The 20,926-nt window shown below is 41.3% G+C and overlaps 1 non-coding gene across 1 annotated transcript; it reads right to left on the bottom strand.

Annotated features, from left to right (window-relative positions):
• Nucleotides 1-7,972: 7,972 nt before the first annotated feature.
• Nucleotides 7,973-8,091, bottom strand: LOC145401432 (5S ribosomal RNA). The gene has a single exon (XR_013897583.1). It is a non-coding gene; the product is annotated as a 5S ribosomal RNA (ribosomal RNA).
• Between the last annotated feature and the right edge of the window lie 12,835 nt (nucleotides 8,092-20,926).

The following is a 20,926-nucleotide window of genomic DNA, read 5'->3' as shown; positions in this document are numbered from 1 at the left end:
TATTTTGCATAACTGGAATGGACAGAAGTATGTGTCATTAGCTATCTACTGTGGTTACCTGCTTGCTTCTTATAAATTTACAGGGAAATCGTGTGTCTGTAATTATAGCAGAACTTGAGTCGTCTGCTTAAACCTGGAATCACAAAATGGAATGCCAAACCCCTAATTACTGAGGGTCATTTACAGAATACCTGTGGTCATCAGGTAAGGGTAGGCTGCATCCAATATTACAGAACGCAGTCAGCAACCTTATAGGAAAATCACTTCTCCCACAAGCCATATTCACAGGGTATACTGTTCCTCCCCAGCTGCACCGCCCACTAACACTTCAGCCCATCCCACCCACTCCTTTACTCGCCATGCTCAATTTTTCAACCCAAGTTTTCAAGTTTCATGATACGACGCAGATAACGAGGTGGACGAAAGAATTTGTGTTACACCCATTGTACTCATAACGAGTCATTTTCTCGCTGATAAAAGGAGACGTCACTGCATTTCTCCTTCAGCTCCTTCAACCAAAATCAGGTTCTTTACATTCCGTTGTTTTCATCTCCCGGCTACTGCAGTTCATCGTTGGACAGATTTTTTGAGCTGGAAGAGGTGGGCTACAATGTTTTGTGTATGTGTGTGTGTGTGTGTGTGTGTGTGTGTGTGTGTGTGTGTGTGTGTGTGTGTGTGTGTGTGTGTGTGTGTGTGTGTGTGCCTCCCTAAGCTGGGAAAAATTTGGCAGAAAAAATCTACAAGAAAGAATGATCGCACTATATGGGTTAAGGATTTTTTTTTTTTTTTTTTTTTTTGCATTTTCGCCTTTTTTCCCCCACCTATCGCCTTTCCATCAGCTTCTCACAGCGTTCATCACAGCAGTTACTTTAGCAGTCATGGGATGAGGTTATGGCACACCTAATTTTTAACTTGGCTCATATTTCTGGGGTAAAAGGGACATTGCTATTTTTAATACATCAAATTCCCAGTTCCTTCACCTTTCGACCCGCCAAAATCTTCCGTTCAATATCCTTTAACTTTCAACAATATGCAAGTTGATTCCTCATCTCTCAATATCCTTGGGGTTTCATTCTCTCGGGTAATAAAGATCACATTACCTTCTTGCCTAATCAGCTTTCAACAGATTAGGTGTGCTAAGCCGACTCCGTGCCTTCTTTACCCTAGCACGACCGTTGACTTTGTACAGGGGTTTTATTTGCCCCTGTGTTAAGTACGAATCTCTTGTGTGTGCGTGTGGGGGGGGGGAGTGTCCCCACATACAGCTCTTTTAAATAGGTTGGAGTCAAAGGGTTTTCGTCTCATCAAATCTCCCTCTCTTTCTTATTCTTCATTTTCTCTCTCTTCGCCGAGCTGTTGCGTATTTATCTCTTTACTATCGCCACGTCAATGGTCACTGCTCTTCTGAACTGTCCGCTTGCATCCTTCCTCCAATTTGGCGGACGATTAGCATCCGTATGGCAACACACTCTCAGTCCTTTTCTCTCCAGTTCTCTCGTGGAAGAGTTAACATATACTCACTGGTTTATGATAGCAACAGACGAGCAGATGAACTGTTATCCTCATTTTGTAATTCCCTCTGCCTATGACCTCTCGTCTTTTACTCGCAGTGTGTCTGGGCATCTCGAGATGAACGGTGCTTGAATTTATCTCTTTTGTTTGTTAATTTGCTTGTTCGCTTGTTTGTTTGTTTTTGGAGGGAACAATTTTGCATGCTCTCAGCCTTTGGTTCCTTCTTTGCATTAAAAAATGTACGTCACAGTTCTTCCATGTTATCGGTGCAAACTGTGTTAATATTAAAGAAGTATACATAACATGAAAGAGAACGTAAGCGGTAAGCTGAAATTAAATCACATAGGAAAAGGCATTACGAAGTCTCATAACCCAACAATAATACGGTACATAACCTTAACGGTATGACTTAAATGAAAACAAAACAAAACAAAACAAACGATGAAGCATTAATGATAACGCCGCTTTATGTTTGGTGTGGAGGTGATTCTCAGCGTTTAAGAGGAGTAGCAGACAGCGATAACACCGATGTTCCTTCATCTCACTCCTGTATCGTCAGCGGGTGTCGGAACAGTGCGACCCAAACCTTGAACCATCAACCCTGGGAAAGAAATCTTGGTAATGTGAATAATTTTTGTATGACACATCAGAGTTACAGAAACATTCCCGATGTGTATCAGTGAGAAAGGTACAATAATGCCCGTTTACAGGTATTAAAACTAAAATTAAGCCTTGATCTCTAACGTTTGAATCAGGAGGTTCGAGACTTGCTCACTCAGTTGCGTTATGTTTACCCAAGCTTGACGAAACAGCCAAGAGGTGAAGCTGCCAGACGCGCTCTCTCGTTAGTATGTTATGGGACTGTGTGTGCGTGTGTTTGAGTGTGTTCGTCTCTGCGGTGAAAATGCTATCCAAGGCCTCAAAAAAATTACCCTTTCCATTTAAGATCTCTGTGTGGAATATAGAAGCTTACAGAGAAACAGACGAAGAAGAAGAATGAGACACTGTAATTTTAAAGGATGCTACCTGACATTAGGCGAGAAACAAAGGGTTACGGTGGAGCATGTGGACGGGATGGAAATTACAGTGACAACCTTAGCAGTGATTTGGAACTAGAGGCCTTCAGTGAGAGAGACGGGGGCAGAATTTTTGACATGATAATTGTAATGGATTTTCGAAGTGATACAAAACTATACACTTTTCACTTTAACTTGACATAAAAGTGACCCCTCTCTTAAGCGCTGACTTGTAGCAATAGATTAACACTTACAAACACTAAACTATGATGTTAGTCACGAGGAAATGCTATGGAAAAGACTTACAGCCGTAATACTTTCTTTATTTAGCCATCAAACGGCTGAAAATAAGTCCATAAAAGACGAAAACTCCCCCTCGTTAATGGTGGGAAAAAAACTAAATATAGGACATCATTAATACCGTATGTGTTTAAGTGCCACGGAAGCGGAATCAAGTTGTCTTTATTTCCAGGAAGGACTAACTGAGAAGCCTTCATCGCCCTCTCCACCACGTGACAGGTGAGGATCCAGGTGAACAGGTATGATCAATAGTTCGTTTACACAGTCTCAAAACTCTCTTAGACCTTGATCGACTTAAGGGCAATATTGAACGGGTTTGATATCTAGCATCATAAATTTTCAAACCCGGGCATTGTAAAGGGATTAATGACTGAGGTTGTGAATTATCTCTTACTTGCTACGACGAAATAAAAAAAAAAAATGTCACTTTTCGCACCTGTACAAACTGAGCAGAGAACACGGCTACCTTTCCTGCTTCCTGTCCTTTACTTGATTTGAGACGCGTCCAAATATTGCTTGTTTTGACGCGCTCTCTTTAGGCATTCCGTGACATTTTTTCCATAGCGTTTTCTTCTGGGTAATCTTTAATGCGACATAGGGACCACATTATTCAGAGGTGCTTATTTTTTTTTTTTTTTTAACTTTTCATAGGATTCTTTGAGTATTTTCTGAGTGCGTTCTCAAGTTTTGATGTTTTTTTTATTCTTCTAAAAGTGGTAAAGTGCATGAAATGCGGTGTTGCTATACAATTCCTAACAGCGCCGAAAACAGACAGATGCCATCTTACAACGCCATGTCTGAACGAAATCAAAACCTAACCTAACCTAATTTTCGTAACTTAACCCAACCTTTTTTTTATTCTAACCTTACCTAACCTAACCTAACCTGTTTTATGGTAACCTAACCAGACATAAACTAAAATGAGCTATCTCCCGTCATCATATCTCCCTTGTTTATTGATGGATTTGCTCTATACTCGAAAACGTACGTCTGTACACAGTTATAAAGTTACTAAATCAACTCAAAAGTAGTTATATATATATATATATATATATATATATATATATATATATATATATATATATATATATATATATATATATATATATATATATTAGGTGGTCATATGTCTCCTTAAATATATATATATATATATATATATATATATATATATATATATATATATATATATATATATATATATAGGTGGTCATATGTCTCCTTAAATATATATATATATATATATATATATATATATATATATATATATATATATATATATATATATATATATATATATATATATATATATATTTTTAGGTGGTCATATGTCTCCTTAAAGATTACCTTACTCTGAGCTTCGCGTCTTAGTAGTCTCGAACTATAATTTTCTGAGGCAAACCATGTCAAACCTAAAAATGCACAAATAACAATAGAAAAATACGAAGGTGTAGCCTAACATGCATGACTAAGTGCGAGGGAAGAAGTGCCGCTAAGTGTCCTGTACTAGCCATGTTCATCGAAAGAAGTCGCGAGTCTCGTCCAACTCTGTCAATTTCTCAGGCCCTTTCCTTAAATTCCTCCTCCAGCAAACGTTTTCCCAGACTTGGCAAACGTTTACTCAGTCGTGTTTATGTGGTGGTTGGGGTTGACGCGCTCCCGTTCATCGCGTCTCGGGGCGTTGACAGTCAAGAGTTTTTATGTTTTGAAATCTTTTGGTTCGAATTACCCACTTTGAACTCCATTTAGGAAAAACGTCAGAGGATTTTACTAGCCTCAATACAAAGCTAGAGGATGAGAAACGTTTAAGCTCTCGTAGTGAACGTTTTATATCTTGTGAACGTTTTTGTCAAGAATGTAGAGAAACTTGTGGCAGTCAGAGCGCTAGTTCATTGCGAGAAAGTATACAGTAATTCCTTCTCGTTATCTCCAGTGTTTGTATTCATTTTACGATTGATATTTCGAAAAGGAGGGTTTAAATCTAGCTCACGTTAATTCTTATCTTTTAACTCTTCTTTTTCTCCGCTTAACTTCTTTAACTCTCTTCTTTATCTCTCTTCTTTAACTCTCTTCTTTAACTCTCTTCTTTAACTCTCTTCTTTATCTCTCTTCTTTAACTCTCTTCTTTAACTCTTCTTTAACTCTCTTCTTTAACTCTCTTCTTTAACTCTTCTTTAACTCTCTTCTTTAACTCTCTTCTTTAGCTCTCTTCTTTATCTCACTTCTTTAAATCTCTTCTATAATTCTCTTCTTTAGCTCTTCTTTAACTCTCTTCTTTAACTCTCTTCTATAATTCTCTTCTTTAACTCTCTTCTTTATCTCTCTTCTTTAACTCTCTTCTTTATCTCTCTTCTTTAACTCTCTTCTTTACCTCTCTTCTTTAACTCTCTTCTATAATTCTCTTCTTTAACTCTCTTCTTTATCTCTCGCCTTTAACTCTCTTCTTCAACTCTCTTCTTTATCTCTCTTCTTTAACTCTCTTCTGTAACTCTCTACTTTAACTTTCCTTTTTAACTCTCTTCTTTAACTCTCTTCTTCAACTCCTCTTTAACTTTTCTTTAACTCTCTTCTTTATCTCTCTTCTTTAACTCTCTTCTATAATTCTCTTCTTTAACTCTTCTTTAACTCTCTTCTTTAACTCTCTTCTATAATTCTCTTCTTTAACTCTCTTCTTTATCTCTCTTCTTTAACTCTCTTCTATAATTCTCTTCTTTAACTCTTCTTTAACTCTCTTCTTTAACTCTCTTCTATAATTCTCTTCTTTAACTCTCTTCTTTATCTCTTCTTTAACTCTCTTCTTCAGCTCTTCTTTAACTCTTCATTAACTCTCCTCTTTAACTTTTCTTTAACTCACTTCTTTAACTCTTTTCTTTAACTCTGTTCTTTAACTCTCTTCTTCAACTCTTCTCTTCAACTCTCCTCTTTAACTCAGTTCTTTAACTCTCTCCATAAACTCTCTTCTTTAACTCTTTTCTTTATCTCCTCTTCTATTAAAAACTAAATTTCACAGGATTCAAGAGCTTAAAGCAGTCACTCTGTGTAGCTCAAAAAAGTTGGTATTCCTGAGTCTCCATGGTTACTAGTCAAAATGTTCCTCCAATCTCACCAAGGGAGCCAGACCACTCATACAACTTGACTGTTTAGTGTGAAATTTGATGTCCTAGCTATGAAGTAGGAATGAATATCCTTGGTTATTAGTCAAATTTGTCCTCCCATCTGACTAAAGGAGCATGAATACTTGGCGCGAAATTTGATGTTTTAGTTATGAGGTAGGAATGAGTCTCCTTGGTTACTAGTCGAATTTGCCCTACAGTCTGCCTACATCTGGCCATTAACTGAGCTGAGAGAGGTTAAGGATCTTTGCCAAACGAGATTTAACGGACTATATCTACTCCTGGGATAGCACTGATGTTGGGTCCATGTTTCTTTACTACTCGATTTTTTTTCACTCATACCGTCACTGCAGAATGGACTTTATTGATTTATTTATTTTTTTAAGTACCTGGGCATACCTGGTTTACCTAATGTTTACCAATTTTAACCTTTCATCATGGTGAGAGATTTCTTCATATTCTATCTCTCCCCCCAACATACACTCTATCAATTCCTGGGGCTTTCTCCATTCTGACTTCATTGCTTCCACTACATCCATCCTATTGATCTCCTCCTCTCTCCTCATCACCCTCCTTCTCCCAGCCATTCCCCAGCCACTTATCCTAGAGTTACTTTCCTTCTATGTTTAACAGTGTCTTAAAGTGTTATTCTTGCGGCCACCAATCGAGTGTATTTAATTTACGAGACCTGTATTACTGAAAGAGGGTTAAAGAAAGTTATATCAGTTTTTTCCACTTCAAAATCTCTGCAGAACTTAATACAATAGACTGCTGCTACGAATAATACAGCGGAAAATACAGTACGTCTTTGGAGTGAAGGGGTTAATGCTAGAAATGGAAGAGGAAAAGTTGTGGGAAAGGTATGATTAAAGTTTTAGTTCATGCCGTTAAGGAAACATTGATGTGGATCTGTAAACATCGTCTTTTGTCCATCGTCTACTTAGCAGTTGATATTGTCTTTACTACTCTCTCTCTCTCTCTCTCTCTCTCTCTCTCTCTCTCTCTCTCTCTCTCTCTCAGCAGAAGCCAAACATCCTGGTATTAGCAAGAATCCAGCCCTTAAATCCGATGGCGAAATTTTGCCCCCCCCCCCACTTCGCAAAAAGGGGTGAGGGAGATTAACATGGATTTTGAGCTATAACGTTAATGTACAGTCGCCAAACGTTCCACCTGGGCCACCTAGCCGCGAGAGGTGGGTAACGGGTGCTGGCATCGGTGTATATGAAGAGAGAACCTGTATTTTTTACACGGTATGCTGCCTGGCTCTCACCTGAGAGTCCCGGGTTCGATTCCCGGCATATTGGTAATTTCTCTGATCGGTGTATATGTTTGTTCGTGTGTACATGCTCGACGGAAGTTCAGATCTTCAGCTCTCTTCGTCCGTAGTGAACCTCCGGCAGAGTTCGTCCCAATATTCGGTCAACAATTTCTAGCCAATAGAATTTCAAAGGAACTTCTTGAAAGTATTGGATAATGCGAATATTGAAAACAATAAATAGAATAATCTAAAAGACCGGATCTTTATACATATTGCATATTTATAAACGTATTCATTTTCATTATTACATGATAAACCCATGGCTAAAAATTGTACTGAATACTGGGGGGAAGAACCGTCGTGTGATCGGCTCTTACGGTAGAATAGTAGATACCGGTGTCTGACTGTTCGCTTTACATTTCGCCAGTCCTGGGTCGGTCTTGATTAAACCTATTGAAATACCATTCTTGATCCGAGACATGATCACATAAGTTAGGTCAACTCATTGGGCGGATATTAATTTACACTAAGTGGGCGAGATAGGAACTGTAGATGTCGGAGGTTGAAACTCGTTCGTTGAGCCAAGGCAGAATACCGCCTCGAGTCAGATAGTCACGAGTCGACGGGAGCTAAAGCGCCTAGGTTCGTTTCATTCATTCATTCATTCATTGCCAGACGCCATGTATCCCAAACGGGGTGGCCAAGAGCTTAGAGTTAATTGTTTTACAGGGAGGGGCACTAATCCTCCACCAACCCCACTTGAGACGTAGGGATGCCAACAGCATCTGGTGTTCCCAGGCGGTCACCCATCCAAGTACTAACCAGACCCAACGTTGCCTAACTTCGCTGATCGGACGGGAAGCGGTGTACTCAACGTGGTATGGCTGTTTTACCTAGGTTCGTGCGATTAAAAAAAAAAAAAAAAAAAAAAAAATCAGTGTTTCAGCTTGTAATGATAATTTCATGTTATGTTGCATTTACCAGTCACTTAAGTAATATCACAGGCAATGGTGATATAAATGTCCCAGTGATTCATGAATCAATAGCAGTTGTGCTTAAAATGACTGGAAGCTTTTGCATACTGTGATGGAGAGGTGGTGTCTTCATCTTGCTATAATGTGAGATAATGTTGTTCGGTGAATAATCGATGAGCGTGTAAATATGTGACCTCACACATAAGCGGCACCGCTCACAATCAATATTCCTTGTAATGTGTAATTCAGTCATTCGCTAGATGAATGGACTATAAAGGTGTGCTGTTATGACCATAGTCATATGAAATATGATACGGTAAGTCATTAACATAGCTGATATAATAGCCACATCGACAGCAGTATGCATAAACTATACCTGTTGAAGTGACAGTATTTTAACCTCCTACCTCTTCGTGGTGCTCCACAGAACACACAAAAACCTGAAGTACTACCAACGAGGAAATAAGCAACCGTTAACAGTGTCTGAACATCATCCTAATGTTTATTGGTCAGTGTCATTCATGATGTGAATATGGCAGGTAATCTTACTTGTAACTGGACGTTGGTGTTAGGTAAATGCATTCCTCTTCAACCTATACTGATAATGGTATCAAGTGATAATCCTATGAAATGGAATTACTGATATAAGGAGAGAGTGAGACGGAGAAAGGTTAGGAGCGATTACAGTATATAGTGTTATGGTAACAATGTAAAAACAACATAGGAAATAAAATGTTTAGTATTGTTAAGAATACAAATAGTTAGTAGAATGCTAATGGATCTCAAAAACTAGTTCGGCAATGATTATCACTGACGGTATGAACAACGTAACCCCCCCCCCCCGGTCCTGCGCCTGCCCTGGCCTTCACTATGCCAAGCTGCCCCTTAAGCAGCTCTCCCACCGGCTTGACCAGTTGCAGGAAACCGGTTGCATGGAATTGTTGCGTGCCACAGGTTGCACGGACCAAGGCCAAGTAAGTATAGTATGATAAATATTATTGTATTATATATAATAGTATATATTTATATCATAGTATTAGTATATATTACCCTATTATAGAATTAATATAGTCATATTTATTTGGCCTTGGTCAGCGCGACTGTGGCACACAACAATTTTCCGTGCGACCAGTTTCATGCAACTGGCTGAGCCGATGGGAGAGCCGCCTTACTCCTGAGACATTTTTCTCCCCAGCCAACTCCGTACCCAGCCATCTATGGGATGAACTCTGACTCTGACGGAGGTTCACTACGGACGAAGAGAGTTGATGATCCGAACTTTCGTCGAGCATGTACACACGAACAAACATATACACTGTTGCCAGCACCCGTTACCCACCTCTCGCGGCTAGGTGGCCCAGGTGGAACATTTGGCGACTGTACATCGCCCGATTTCAAATAGATTAGCCTTAATAATTGTCCATGTGAACAAATTGGTTATGATTAATATTAGTATGTCATTAGTCAACGGATTGGTTTAGGGCAAAAAAAAAAAAAAAAAAATAGTCATCAATAAAACGCTGAAATTTTTAGAAAGATTTTAAGGACCAAAAGTAAAATCAATAAAACGTGAATTTTTGGAGGATGATTTAAAGGCCCCGTCCTCAAAAAAAAAAAAAAAAGACAATAAAACGCTAAATTTTTGAGGAATTCTCTAGGGGAAAAAAAAAAAAAACAATAAAACACTAAATTTTCGAGGAAGTTTTTAGGGAGCCCCCAAATAAATAAATAAAATCATCATAAAACACTAAGTTTTCGAGGAATAAACATAGTCATTAGTAAAACGCTAAATTTTCAAAGAAGTTTTTAGAAACAAAAAAATAAAGTCATCAATAAAAACTTAAATCGATGAGGAAATTTTTCCGGGCAAAAAAGAAAAGCCATCAATAAAACGCCAAATTTTCGAGGAAGTTTTTCGGGGGTAAAAAAAAAAAAAAAAAAAAAAAAGTCATTAATAAAGCACTAGATTTTCGAGGAAATTTTAAGGGGCCAAAAAAAAAAAAAAAAAAAAAAGACATTAATACTACGCCAAATTTTCGAAGAAGTGATTAAAGAAATAAAAACTGTGGATGGGATGGGGTATGACACACTTCGGGTTTCGAGTTATCTGCGTTTATACTACCTGTACAAAGATGATGGTGTGGGGTAGGAATGGGGAGGGGGAGGGGAAGGAGAATGTGGTACAGGAGGGGGGAGAAGGAAGGGGAATATGGCATTAGAGTGGGGGAGAGAGTGGGGAAAGAGAAAATGGTACAGTTTTACTTGATAATGTTTATAAAAATCAAACGACTTTCATTCAGTTTTGCGTCAGTGACTGTACCGGCGAAGACCAACGCTTGTGCAGAGAGAGAGAGAGAGAGAGAGAGAGAGAGGGAGAGAGAGAGAGAGGGAGAGAGAGAGAGAGGTGACACACAGACAACACTAACTCTTATGCTTTCTTTCACGTGTCTCCAAAAAAAGATAATTCCTATAGATCAGCATTCGTAGGAGCGGATGAATTAAGTTACTCTAATCTGCACCCTCAATTTTGTCTTTGCTGTCTCAAGATGAATTTAATTAGTCTCTAAATAGGAAGAAAAAGAAAAAATAGGGTCTCGTGCAGAAGGGGTTAAATAGAAGAGACGTTCTAATAGTGAAGAGGTTAACTTGCTTCATAGTACTATATCATGTCACTCCATCCTCTCATCTGCCTGTCTCTTCCGTAGCCTCCTCTCTCTCTCTCTCTCTCTCTCTCTCTCTCTCTCTCTTTTACTCCTATCCTCTCTCCCCTCACCCTTTTTTCCCTGTTTTCTGATTTCCCCCTTCCCTCTTACCCCCGTCTTCTTTCCTCTCCCCTCCACTCCCCTTTCCTCTCTCCTCTTCCCTCTCTTCCTATTCTTCCCTCTTCTCCACTACCTCCCCCTCTTCCCTTCTCCCCTCTCTGATTCCCTTTTCATCTCTCGCTTTTTCCTCTCAGCCCTGTCCTCTTTTTCTCTTTCCCCTCACCTCTCCCTTCTCATTTCCTCCCCATCCCTCCCCTCTTTCTCTCCTCTCGTCCCTCTCCCTTTTTCTCCCCACCTCTTCACTGCCTCCCTGTTTCCCTCCCCTCTCTTTATATTCCTTTCCCCTCTCCACTATCACCTCTTCCTTCTCCCCTCACCCTCTTCTTCCTTCCCTCACCCTCTCATTATTTTCCCTGTTCTCTTTTCCCTTCTGCTTTCTTCCATTTCCCTTTTCCTTCTCTACCATCTCATATTTCCCCTCCCTCTCTACCATCTCCCATTTCCCCTCCCTCTCTCCTCTGTCCCCCTCACCCCTCTCCTCTCTCCCCTCACCCGTCTGTCCAAAGTCTCCCCCTCACCCTCCCCCATCACCCCGTTTCTGCTTTCTTCCGTTTCCCCTTTTCCTTCTCTTCTGTCTAATATTCCCCTCCCTCTCTACCATCCCCCGTTTTCCCTCCCTCTCTCCTCTGTCCCCCTCACCCCTCTCCCCTCTCCCCTCATCTGTCTGCCTGTAGTCTCCCCATCTCCCCCTCACCCTCTCCCCACCACCCCGTCCACAGCCAAAGAAGTCATAACCCCGCCAAGTGATCACACGCCCCGTCACTTAGCTTTATAGTCTCCCCTCCGCTCCCTCCCCCCTCGTCTCCCCTCCCCTCCCCTCCCCTCCCTCTCTCCCCTACAGTCAGGAAGCCGCAGGGTCGGGTTTCGCCTGGGGAGGGAGGGGGAGGGGGATATGGAGGGAGGGGAGGGAAAGACAGTGAGAGTGGGAGGAGGGAGAGAGGAAAGTGAAAATGTGAGAAAAGAGGAGGGGAAGGAAATGCAGTGAGAGAGAGAGAGAGAGAGAGAGAGAGAGAGAGAGAGAGAGAGAGAGAGAGAGAGAGAATATGGAGGTGAGAGAAAGGGAAAATTTGATGAATGAAAAATGAAAGGGAGAAGCATGATGAAAATGGAAAGGAAGAGGAGAGGAAAGAAAGCAGGTGGAGAGTGAAAGAAATAAAACGTACTCACACACACACACACACACACACACACACACACACAGAGGGAGGGAGAAAGAGAGAGAGAGAATTTGAATGACTGAGTGGTTGAATAAATGATTGATTGCCTTGTTGACTGAATGGTAGATTGATTGAGTCCTTGACTGGCTGATTGACAGAGTAAGTGATGGAGCGAGTGACTGATTGATTGATTGATTGACCGACTGATAGACTGATTGATCGAGGGATGGAGACAAATGAGAGGAAAAGAAAGCACTGACGAGGAAAAAAAGCAGTACACCAACAGCACCAGTAAGAGGAAGACGACAACACTCCTTAGATACGATTATTTCGTGTGTGTAAAATTTTTCCAAGATAGTACAATTCATCTTCGGAAAATATTGTCGAAATATTATAGTCTTTACTAACTTAACTACCAGGGCTCTTTTCTTATTAAATTTTCAATGTCTAGAGGTAATAAGGTTCAATTAGGCGCCACCCCAATGAAGGATCTACCGTGGAAGGGAAGTAGTTTGGGGGAAGGTTATCTTTGAGTTGGTACGAAAGAATTCTGAATGAGAGAGTAACACACAGAAGCAGTGGTGGAGACTGGGACTACAATGATGAGGAGTAACAGAGAAGGTGGAAAGATGGGGGAGGGCAAAGACTTGAAAGAGGTGATTCAGTGGCTCGATTGGTTTAGTACTGGACTCATGTTTGTAGGATCACGAGTTCGAGTCCTTTGGCTGCCATCGAGCTTGTCTGATGGATGTTTACAATCTCCTGACACCTACATATCTCACTGTCTTTTGCACAGTACCAGTATCTATTACACACACTCTTCTTTTTCTCTGTCTGTGCCTCATATCTCTCCTACGTCCTTCACTATACCACTTTGTACTGCAATTTCACCGTGTGTTCCTTGTACCTATCCTACCCTACTCTTAATCCTCCCTATTATTTTACCCTTTACCCCATGAGCAATGGGGTAATGAAGCCAGGAAACAGGAACAGAGAGGGAGTGACTTTGAAGGCAGAAGTGACGGCTGGGAGAGAAGTGATAGATGCGAAGGGTGGGAGGTGAGTGAGGAGGCTAACATTTACAATAATTGAGGAAATGGATACCTATGTTTGGAATATAGAGAGAGGAAGCGATGGGAAGGGATTGGAGGGGGGAACTGAGAGGCCTATATTGTCAAAGGGACCCAGAGAATGAGGAAGGAATGATGAGAAGGAACGGCTGAAGAGGGAAGAGATGTGAGATGCAAAAGGAAAGAGGTACGTTTGAGGAGGAATGCAAATGATAGTCACCCGATTTGGAACATATGGACAGGAAAGGATGGGAATATTTTGGAGGACATTTGTGAGGCTGTCAATGGAGAGGGAAGGATAGGGATAGATTTAGAGGAGACTGAAGTGGCCTGTATAAGGAAAGGGAACCTGAGGATGAGGAAGTATGGATGAGGTATGTAGGAGAATGAGTAGAGAAGGAAGAGGGGCATGATGGAATGAAATTAGGGGAATGTTAGAGGAATGGGAAGATGAAAAAACTCCCTTGGTTTGAGAATTAAATGACAGGATGCCGAGGGAGTTATATCCTCCAAGGCTTTAAAATCGTGAGCCATTAAAATTAGAAAATGAAGCCATAAACACTATAGTTCTTTCATCTCAACTTGGCTCAAATTCTCACTTTTCGTAGGTTATTTCATGTACTCTAGTGGCAGGAAATGATGGTGTTATGGTTCTGCTTTCCTTCTATGGCACTTCTTCGTGACTGTCATGATATTTTTGATCTACTGTTACAACTCGAGAAGGAGAGATGGCAGGTCTGGGACAAGTGAAAGTAAAATAGGCACAAAATTTCCCCTCCCCCCTCCACCACTTGCCCTCTCTCTCTCTCTCTCTCTCTCTCTCTCTCTCTCTCTCTCTCTCTCTCTCCCTCTCATTTCAATAGGTTGGCTTGTGGGAAGAAATGAGGTTCTGTCTAGTGGGTGAAAATGAAATTGTTATTAGAGTATAATTGTATGGTTAAGGTTACGTATTGTTGTTTCGGTTTTGTTGTGTGTGTGTGTGTGTGTGTGTGTGTGTGTGTGTGTGTGTGTGTGTGTGTGTGTGTGTGTGTTTCTGCTTGTATTTTTGTTTGAGTTGTGTTTTGTGTCCATTTGTCTGTGCTTGTGTGTTTATGTTTGCTGTGCTTGTGTGTTAGATTGTGTGTAAGTTTGCTTTTGTGTCTGAATTGTGTTTACCTGTGTATGTGCGTTTTAGTGTATGCTTGTATGCTTGTGTGTTTGTGCGTGCTTGTGTGTTTATGTGTGCCTATGTCTGTGTATGTACTCGTATACAGAATTTGTTTACATTCCCTCATATACAGCTCCATTATGTATAGCTATAGAGTAAGAAGTTTCCTTTTACCCCATTACTATCTGTTAATTATATAAAAATAGAGGAATTGGCCTACTTTGTCGAAGCCAAAATAAAACACTGCAGACGTGAGGAATTTTGATCTTACCACGAGACGAAAGAAATCGAGATGACACCTGCATCCCTCTCACACCTCCATTTATTTATCTATCTGTTTATCAGTCTATTTATTTATTTATTTATTTATTTATTTATTCATTGTGTCGTCTCTGCACGCATTTTATTCGAGTAATTGCAGAACCAAGTTGTCGTCACGAACAGACTGTAAATCTACGCAATGGTCGTCACAGAAATGGCCCTGTCACGCAAATGGATGTCACACGAATGGATGTCACACGAATGGATGTCACACGAATGGATGTCACATGAATGGATGTCACACGAATGGATGTCACACGAATGGATGTCACATGAATGGATGTCACACGAATGGATGGCACACGAATGGATGTCACATGAATGGATGTCACACGAATGGATGGCACATAAATGGATGTCATACGAATGGATGTCACACGAATGGATGGCACACGAATGGATGTCACACGAATGGATGTCACTCGAATGGATGTCAGTCAGTGTTAGTATAGCATGAGACTGAGAGAAGGTGGGAGAAAGGGAGCTACTGGGGGAGTTAGGGAGCTCTGCTGGGAGACACTAGGACGGCTGGGAGAGGCTAGGGAGACTGGGAGATCAAGGAGAATATAGAAAGGGTTGGGAGAAGTAGAAGGGTGAGGGTGAGGATGAGGGTGAAGGTGAGAGTATGAGTGTAAAGGTGAGGGTGAGGGTGATAGATGAAAGTAAAGACGAGGGTGACACGTAGAAGTAGCTGGGTGAGGGTGAGGGTGAGGGTGAGGGCTGGAAGTAATAGGGTGAGGGTGAGGGTGAGGGTGAGGGGGGCAGTGACAGAGAACTTGCAGCTGTTCCCCAGACAACCCCACTTAACTTCCCGGCACCGAATTTTCGCGCTCACGTTTGCACCTCACCGCCAAAATTAGACGTCCTTGTGGGGGGTGTACTTTTGTGTGCTTTGGTACATTTGTGCTTTGTTACATATGTGCTTTGTTACATTTGTGCTCAGATATTTTTGTTTTAATGTTCTTGCTTGCTTTCTCTCGTAGTACCTAACATTTTTATTTTAGTGACTTATTTTGTGGCATTATTTTTGCTGTCTGAAGACTTTTCGATTTTAATCCATGGAGTGATTGAAAATTTCGAATCTGTATTAATCAGGTAAACACACACACACACACACACACACACACAGCAGAGAGATAGGTTGTTACTCATTAAGGACGTCCAAATCATCAGGTGTGTTTTTTTACCTGTATCATCGGCGTCACCTGTCACGTAACATTCATGTCGTGTTGATTGCTGATTGTGAAGGAAATTATTTTGCTTTCGACTGATGCAGAGTTTTGAAAATGTTTTGAGAGACGAGAAATGGAAGTCAATGTACAAAGGAATATATCAGAGAGAGAGAGAGAGAGAGAGAGGGAGAGAAAGACTGATATAGCGGAGAGTTCAAGCACACACATTAAAAAGTTATCAGTCAGGAGTCTTCAGCTCTGAAATGATGTAAATTAGCCTCAGATATCCAAGAAAACTCATCTCTTATCACCCTGACGTGTAAGTGATAACAGTACAAACAAGGAAATGTGATAAATAAGCGCTATATGGCACCCTTAAGAAATAAGGCTAAGCAGGGTGGAGTAAAATCGCTAGAATTATAGACTTTTGGACTTGCTATCGACTATGGGGTTAGATTCCTTTACGTATGTGAGCTGATATTTTTTTTGGTCGAATTTACCGTGGTGGGCTGAGTGAGCAAACGGAATGTGTTAAGGAAGAGGAGGGTCCAGTTGTTGTTGTTGTTGTTGTTGTTGTTGTTTATTTCCGATCCACCTGGCCAAGCAGACCTGTCAATCGCAGGAAAGTACTACGCTTATTGGGGTCGTCCCTTACGTTCATCACACCTTTGATGATGTGTCTGTGGCTCGTCGGATATGAAAGCTCCCTAACACCTCTTCCTTAGCCACTTATTGTTTTATATGGGTGGTTACTATCCTTTTGTACTTTATACAGAGTGTGGCGATATTGGAAGGATTTATGCCGCGCAAAAGAGGACAGTAAGGTGTATCAAGCAAAATAAATCGCTTGGAAAATGGTGTCAGGGAGCTTTCTTAACCGACGGGAATATGGGCATGTGTCCTAGAGGGGTGTGTGTTGTGCAGTGTTCCATCTTGTGTTGTATGGAAGCGGGAAACGTGCCATCTATAACACCACCTGGCCTGAGTGGAAGCTGGTGACTGAGGAGGGCTAGGTGACGTCCTGATCCAAGCCTAGCCAGGTGCCCTCAGGTGTACTTAAGGACACATCTGATGGGTGGGTGTAGGGAGGGGGGGCTCCTTTTCCTAAGTGATTTCTCTTCCATGCCACACTCAACGTTCTTTTACATATTTGTGTTTTTCAATATCGACATTCTTTGCGCTTATAACATACAGGAGAATATTGAGGCGCTATGTCAAGAATAAATCACTGAGGGAACGGTGACACGTATCTCGAAAGCCACGTAGATACAACCCTAGGACTAAACCCAGATCATGTTTCCCACACCCGGTGTAAGAGTCATCCATCCACGCTTCACTGACGGGATGAGATCTGGGATGAGGTATAAGTAGATGTAGGAATAGGGAAATCTGTAGTAGGGGATCTGAGAAATGGGATATGGGAGTTTTAGGAAGGTATGAGGCGATGAAGAATGAAGAAGAGTGAAACAAGGAAGAAGAACATGGAAAGGGAAGTGATAGTGGAGAAAAGTAGGGAGGGATTTTGTGTTTGTGGTGGTGGTGGTGTAGGTGGGGGGGAGGTGAGGAGCAGAACTTTGAGAGAGAGAGAGAGAGAGAGAGAGAGAGAGAGAGAGAGAGAGAGAGGTAAGTAGGAAGGGATGACGTCAGGGATTTTGGGGGGAGAAGGGGAAAGAAAAGAGTGAGCGAGAGACGAACGTTGCATGTGAGAGAAGAAAGCGAGCGAGAGACAAACGTTGGATGTGAGAGGAAAAACTGAGCAAGACAAGTTGGATGTGAAAGTGAGCCAGAGACAAACGTTGGATGTGAGAGATAAAAGTGAGCGAGAGACAAACGTTGGATGTGAGAGATAAAAGTGAGCGAGAGACAAACGTTGGTGTGAGAGAAGAAAGTGAGCGAGAGACAAACGTTGGAAGTGAGAGAGAAAAATGAGCGAAATACAAACGTAGGATATGAGAGGAAAAAATATGAGAGACAAAAACGCTGGCTGTGAGCTAATGATAAAAATTCTTCAGTAAATAATGTGAGGGATATGAGGAGTATCGCCCTGTAAGTTAAGTAAATTGACCAATACTTCCATTTCAAAATCTTTCACTTTTCTGGGCAGCAAAACGTGAATAGTGCAGGTAACAATAGTCCATATGTGTGTGTTTATGTATGTATGTCTATCTATCTACAGTATCTATCAGTCATCATATTTCCCATAGCATATCAATGCATTAGAAGTACGTGAATCTGTGAGGTCTTGAGGTGTTCTGTGTTTATCTCATGGGGCATCAGACCAATTTAATTCAATCATCCCCCTCGTCGTCTCCTTGTGCCCCAGTCAGCTCGCCCTTTTTATATATGTGTGGTGTTACCGTCAATGTTTCCTCTGATTCCTCTGTTGTAGGGCAGTTAAATTAATCTGGAAATTATAGAGGTATATTATGTTTCTTCTCCAAAATTTCAGACATAATGGTGCCTCAGTAAATTCACAGTGAAGTAACAGGTTTGATAATGGCAAGATAGAGTACATGGAAGCACACGTGAATTACATGTACGAGGAGTCTTTTTAGATTCTGTCTGTCTGTCTCTCTCTCTCTCTCTCTCTCTCTCTCTCTCTCTCTCTCTCTCAAGATATATAGATGTCAAGTGGGTGTGAGGGCGGATTTGGAGATCAGGGGAGTGTGAGGGTGGAGGGTGGGGGGAGGCTTAGAGCTGGGTGGAGGGGTGGGGAGAGAGAGAGAGAGAAAGAGGGGTGAGGAGAGTAATGAAGGGGAGAGGAGGAGGAATGTGAGGCAAGAAAAGTAGTCTAGAGGAGGAGATGAAACATACAAAAGAAAAATGAAGGCAACAGTAGGATGAAGATGATGAAAGAGGAAAAGAGAGAAGGAAAAGTGAAAAAGAAAGTGAGACGTGAGAGAAGGGCGGAAGAAAATGGGTAGGATATGAATTGAAGGCAATGAATGATGAGAAATGAGAAGATGGGAGGGAGGCACTGACAGGATGATAGTGAAAAAGGGAGGGAAAGAGGAAAAGATGGAGGTGGATGGGATGAGAGAGGAAGGAGTGTTTCTGAAGACAGATTTGCGCTTCTATATTCAAACGCACATTATAGTACTAAGGTGCACGACGCAGAGCAATACACACACACACACACACACACACACACTACACAGACCAGGAAGATGAAGTCATTTGCCTCTCAGAAAACTAATAGGAAGTCAGTTTTTTTTCTCTCTCTCTAACATTAAAATAGGCTATAGATACTGATAGTATTATTAAACCCAGTCGCGGCCACGAACGCATATGGGCATTTTATCCAGACTAAATCCAGGCCATTAATCCTTCTGGGGTATTTATTAGCTTCCTAGGGATTACTAGAGAGATAATATTAAACCGTCTGACCGCCATAGTTCCCCCCAGCTTATCCAAATCGTCTTGTGGGAGCCTATGTAGAAAAAAATCATATCTCTTATCGCCAATACAAGTCTTACCTTCAGCCTTAAGGTGTTAGTAATGTCACCACTCATCCTCTTATCGCTTGCACCACACTCTTATCTTACCCAAGCTGGCCAGACGATTTTAAGCATCTGAGAGTCATAGGAGCTTGAGAAATGGGTTCTGGGAAAGCGTAAGGGATAACTGAGACCATCTAAGCATGCAGGTGTATAGTGATGATTGAGAAACGATGTAGTTCTTGTTGATCCGTCTACAGAAAGAGAAGTTTGTCCGTCGCTCACTTTTTTCTCTCACATCCAGCATTTGTCTCTCGCTCACTTTCTTCTCACATGCAAACTCGCTCACTTTCGTCTCACATGCAGCGTTTGTCTCTCGCTCACTTTCTTCTCACATGCAAACTCGCTCACTTTCTTCTCGCATCCAGCGTTTGTCTCTCGCTCACTTTCTTCTCCAGGGTTTGTCTCTCGCTCGCTTTCTTCTCTCACATCAATGTTCGTCTCTCTCTCACTTTTATCTCACAGCCACCGTTTCTCTCTCGCTCACTTTCTTCTCCAACGTTTGTCTCTCGCTCGCTGTCTCTCACATCAACGTCCGTCTCTCTCTCACTTTTATCTCACATCCAGCGTATGTAGGAGCGTAGGGATGATTAAGACGTCAGATGCAGTGCCTCTTCTTTACTATAGAATATATACATTACAGGTACTGTGTCGAAATAATGGGCTGAGTTTGCAGTCTCCCCTCTCGGTGTGTGGTCACTGGCTTGCATTCGCGTCGGGTAAGAAAGCTCCCTCATGCCTGTTTCTTAGCGATTTATTTTGGATATGGCGGGTTAATATCCTTTTTTACGTTATTAGAGTTTGGTCATATTGCAAGGACTTATTTCACAGAACAGAACATAAAGCGTAATAAACAAAATAAATCGCTTAGGAAAAGGTGCTAGGGTGCTTCGTTAAATGATGAGAATACCAGCTATTAACCCTCTCACTGTGGGAATAACTCTAGTTCTCTATTCTAGGCAATATAAGGAGATTTTACTTGAGGAGTCAGCGGAGTATAACTGTTAAAAATTCCAGTGCTTACTCTCCCATGGCGTAATTTAAGTAAGATATTCCACTAATTTAGACGCCCTTACTCAGCCAAGAACCAATTAAGTTTTGCTATTCAGGTAAGGAAGCTCCCTAACACCTGATCCGTAGTGACTAATTCTTGGATATGGGTGGTTAGTATCCTTTTGTACGTTATTTATGCTGAGAATGGCAATGTTAGAACATCACAGAAAAGAAGAGCAAGGTGTAATAAGCATAATAAATCGCATACGAAAATATGTTTGGAAGCTTCCTTACTAGAACACCAGGCAAGAAGTCTGAGGGAGGTGGTGCGGTTAGGAAGCTTACTAACACCTCTTCCTTAGCGATTTATTTCTGTATCTGCTTCGTTACTATACTCTTGTGTGTTATTTATGCAATCAATCGATATTAAAAAGATTCAAAAAGCAAAAAATACTATTAATTAGTTAAGAGACTAAATCGCGAAGGAAGAGGTGTTAGGGAGCCTCCTTACGATGAAAAACCCAGCCAGAGAGAGCTAATGCATAAAAACACTGCCAGTTCGATCACACTACAG

This window comes from Coenobita brevimanus, chromosome 55 (assembly GCF_032717465.1).
Source record: "Coenobita brevimanus isolate Jiangsu-jjx chromosome 55, ASM3271746v2, whole genome shotgun sequence".
Lineage (NCBI taxonomy): Eukaryota > Metazoa > Arthropoda > Malacostraca > Decapoda > Coenobitidae > Coenobita > Coenobita brevimanus.
Note: the sequence above shows the minus strand (reverse complement) of the source record. Positions and strands in the feature narration are given on the sequence as shown.